The sequence below is a fragment of the Octopus sinensis genome, unplaced genomic scaffold (assembly GCF_006345805.1).
Source record: "Octopus sinensis unplaced genomic scaffold, ASM634580v1 Contig10816, whole genome shotgun sequence".
Taxonomy (NCBI): domain Eukaryota; kingdom Metazoa; phylum Mollusca; class Cephalopoda; order Octopoda; family Octopodidae; genus Octopus; species Octopus sinensis.
In genome coordinates this window covers 50,239-54,612 of record NW_021832224.1, presented here as the reverse complement: position 1 = coordinate 54,612, position 4,374 = coordinate 50,239, and the positions used below count along the sequence as shown (strand labels likewise).

The window sequence follows — 4,374 nt, the reverse complement described above, 5'->3', positions numbered from 1 at the left end:
CTCTACAAAAACGGGTACAATCCCAACCACCCAGTCATCGTCAATTTCTGGAAGGTGCCCCCCTCCCGTCACTTGGAAGGCCGTGTACTCCTTCGACTCGGGAATGCAGGGACGCCTTCTCCAATTCGTCACAGGGACATCCCGCGTGCCTATGAACGGGTTTGGAGAACTGCAGGGGACGAGTGGCATTCAAATATTCAACATTGAAAAGTGGGGCAGTCCCAGCCAATACCCGAGGAGTCACACCTGGTTTGTCTCCGGACTGACAATCCAGTTTCAACAGACTCGACCTCCCTCCATACGAGGACTACGAATATCTGCGGGCCATGCTAATCGTGGCCATCGAGAACTCGGAAGGATTCGGGGGAGTTGACTAATATTTCTAACATGTTTACTAATGTCACGAATAAGAAAGAAAGAAAAGGCCATTATCGATGTCGGCGGGAGTGTCGGTGACGATCCCCCTGCACTTACACAACTCACTCACTTTGGGAGACCGTCGTGACTTGTGTCGGTCATGCCTCGATTCGTGTTTGCGAGAGGAGTGCCTACACATTACTCACACACACACCGACGATCCCTTCCCGACACACAAACATTGACGCGGGGATGGCCTATGCGGGTACCCCCCAGTCCCCCTCCCAATCTGCGTGGTCGCCACCCCTCGACAGTCCTCCCCCGCTCAATGTCCACCACAATCCTCCGCCCGTCCACCTTCATTCCGTCCGCGTGGGAATAGGCGTCTACAATGGAGAGGACACTCACCTTCCATGTCCTTCTCGTGCTCGAACTCGACGAAGGCATACCCCCGGGACTTGCCCTCCTTGTCGCAGATGAGGGCGATCTACATTACTCAACCTCACACTTTCTTGGTTCGTCCATACACTTCAAACTCCTTCTTCAACCTCTGCTCGGTCGTCTCGTAGTTCTGCAATGTCACCCCACACTCACCATTCGCCCCACAAACAGTGTTTTGTACGGATTCCTCGTCGCCGAGTCGTTCTTGGTGGGGTCCCCTTCAATACAGCACTATCACTACATTCCGCTATCTCCTTTTCCAGAGCCACCGAATGCTTCTCCGCCTTTTCTTTCTTCTACTCATTAGGCAGAGTAGTGGCTGTACTTTCCGGAGTCGTCTCTCTTCGTGTGTTTCGGCACGAGTGGGGGCAGGGGTGTCCTTTGGATCTTCGAACTTGTCGAGGTAGGCACTCAATCCGGAGTAGTTCTCACGCTTCTTTTCGTGGGGGAGCTTTCCAATCGGAGGGAGGTACGTCAAGGGTTCGCGGGGAGCAAACAATCGAAGGAGATCGGGAGGTAGAAATTGAGTCATTTATAACAAAGCACGTTAGCTTTAAATTACTATTTATTTTTTAATTTATTTAATTTTGAATAAAATATTATTACTATTGATATTAATATCTAAATTTATAAAATAACTACAATTTATGCTTTATTTAAATAAAATATTCTATTAGATAAAAATACACAATAATCCTAATAAGTGAACTATCAATTAAAATAAATTTGTATATAAAAATCAATTATTAAATTAATGATTTATAATAATAGATCAGCTATTAAATTGTCTAGTGGGCAATGGTAGTGAGTACGACACACAGAGTAATATTTAACTATTAATAAATAGGTAGGAGAAATATTCTCAATAGGAGGACATGCCTTTGAACTATTTTCAGACGTAATAAAACAACTCAGCTCAACGTCCTACAACGAGTACTCCCCCTCAATAATACAGAACGTGGACTGACGAAGACATTGAGTTGGTCAAGGAGGCACTCAAGAAGTTCTCCTCCGACATAAACGAGATTGCCCTGTCCATAAAGAACAGAACAATGTAGTCCCCTAATATCACCGTAGTAAACAAATCACCACCCAACTGAGGACACAGGCCTTCAAGGAAGCAGGCATTAAGGACATTCCCCCTAAACCTGACCATTAATTTGTTATAATTATTCACTTATTTGAACATAATCAGTTATTCTCGTTTAGTCACTGATAACTGCCGTTTCACTCCCTGCCCAGTGAGGGAGACACGTGCTTTGTCGTGTAGTTCTGTTTGGACGATGTTCGCCACTCTTTGAATGCTGTCCAAAACTTGTTCCTCACTTAAATACTGCCACTGACTGATGATGGACACCTTGCATTTCCTGGGGATGATGGACACAAAGACGTGGTGTCCCTTCATGACTGAGTTGAGCAGACCATGTGCGTGACGGATGATGTCTTTATCTGCAGCCCGTGTTGAAATTGCGTGTTTTTTGGGTTTTTTGGCATCACTCAATAGACGGTATGACTGTCGAACTGTTTGAGTGAACATTGTGAAGAGTCTCTACAACTCATTATTACGCCCCACCATTAACTCGACAATTGTTTAAAACTATTTATATCATAATATTCATATTTTATAAGATAAAATCAGTTGGTCCCTCTTTTAAACACAGCGTTATCAGCCTAGATTCAAAAGAGGACAATAATGAGTTCACTTTGGCGTCATTCAATGTCCGAGGTTTAAAAGAAGAGCAGAAAATGGAGGATTGATGGATGCAGTTGAGGAGAATTACGGAGAGTATAGAATGCTAAACTCCGAATGTAACCACTACGGACTTGGCTTGATGGGAGAGTCCACAGAGTGGCAAGTCGGATAAGTCCTTTATATCCATAATTAACGTCTACGCTCTCACAATGGCAAGAGTTTCCACAAACCCCGATGAACTTGATTTGTTTTACATGTCATTGACAGAAACTATCTCTGACCTCAAAGCCTCTTTTATGACTTTCATATGTGGAGATTGGAATGCGTAAGTGGGTCATTGTCTTTGAGAGAATCTTGTATGGACAGGCATGCCAGAGGAAGAAAAAATATGTTAGGGGAGTCGCTTGTACAGTTCTGCAACCTGTTCGATTACTTCATTTGTAATTCGGCTTTCGAACATAAAGCGAGACATAAAACTACGTGGACTGGGATCAGAAAGGATGGAAATTGTGTACACATTTACAACCAAATAGACTATATATTATGCAAAAGATCTTTTTGCGCATTATTAACAGACTCCCGCAGCTATGGAGGCACCATCACTTATAGTGATCATAAACTGCTTGTTGCAAGATTCAGAATGAAAAGATACTTTGGAATAGATGGAGTTCGAAAGAAAAAAATCAGTACAAACCGTTTTACGGTGGAACAATTATGTTTATGCGAGAAGACTCGCGAAAATTATTGTATGGCAATTAAGAAAGAAATTGTGAACGTAAATATGGAAAATCCCCCTGCAGTGGTTTGGGATTCAGTGGCTGAAGGAATAAAGAAAGTATGTATGGATGTGCTTGGGAAAAAAACTGTCCGGATTCAAAGGAGTATTCGATAACGAAATTGAACTTTAATCTGATAAACAGAAGAAAATAAGACTCAAAATGGAATCTACCACAGATCGTGTACTTATAACGTGCTAAGAAGAGAAAGGAGTTGTGTTGTCAGGGAGATCAAAAAAAGGAAGAAGGAAACTTATGCCAGAAAAATACATGAAAGTGTCAGTGAATTGAGAGGATGGGATACGGAACAAAAATCTTTTGTGCTGTTCGCCTTTTGCAGAGAGGAGTACAACCTAAGAATATTTGTATTCACGACAGTCAAGGAAGAAATGTATTGGATAATAAATAAAAAACTGGGATTATTGCCAAATACTTTTCAGGCCTTCTAAACAAGAATGATATTTCGACCTTTGAACCGTTTGACAAATCACCAAGAAGTCTGAACTTACCTATATCTGCAAAGGAGACTGACTTTGCAATTAAAAAATTAAACAACAGCAGGGCACCTGGACCTGACAAAATACATGGAGAAATGATCAAGTATGCACCAAGCGAATTGACAGCCATCATTACGAACAGTTTCATTATGGTATTTAAGACACATTCACCTTTGAAATTTAGGGATGGAATTTTAATTATTTTACATAAACCAGGAAAGAGCAAGGGTCCGCTAAAAATCTAAGACCAGTGATACTACTCAAAAAACTGAGAAAAATTCCATCTATGATAACTCTTAATCGGATATTTTCTGATGTTTCGATTTTTTGTCGCCAGGACAGAGTGAAAGGGGTCGATCGACTGCAGACGCTGTCTGGTCTCATAGATGGATATGTGCTATGTGTCAACGATACAAAAATGACTTTAAAATCCTGGGAGTGGACATGTCCAGTGCGTTTGACACTTTCAATAGGAAATCGTTGTTGGACGTTTTAAGAGTTTTCTTGATGAAGAGAGTACTATGCTCGTCCGTTTCCTACTTTCTAATACCGAATTAACTGTACGGGTTGGAACTCCGGTTCTATTCATAGTATACCAGGAGGCAGCACT

General features: G+C 42.0%; 1 pseudogene; it reads right to left on the bottom strand.

Annotated features, from left to right (window-relative positions):
* Positions 1–492: 492 nt before the first annotated feature.
* On the bottom strand, positions 493–2,335 carry LOC115228553 (annotated as a pseudogene).
* Between the last annotated feature and the right edge of the window lie 2,039 nt (positions 2,336–4,374).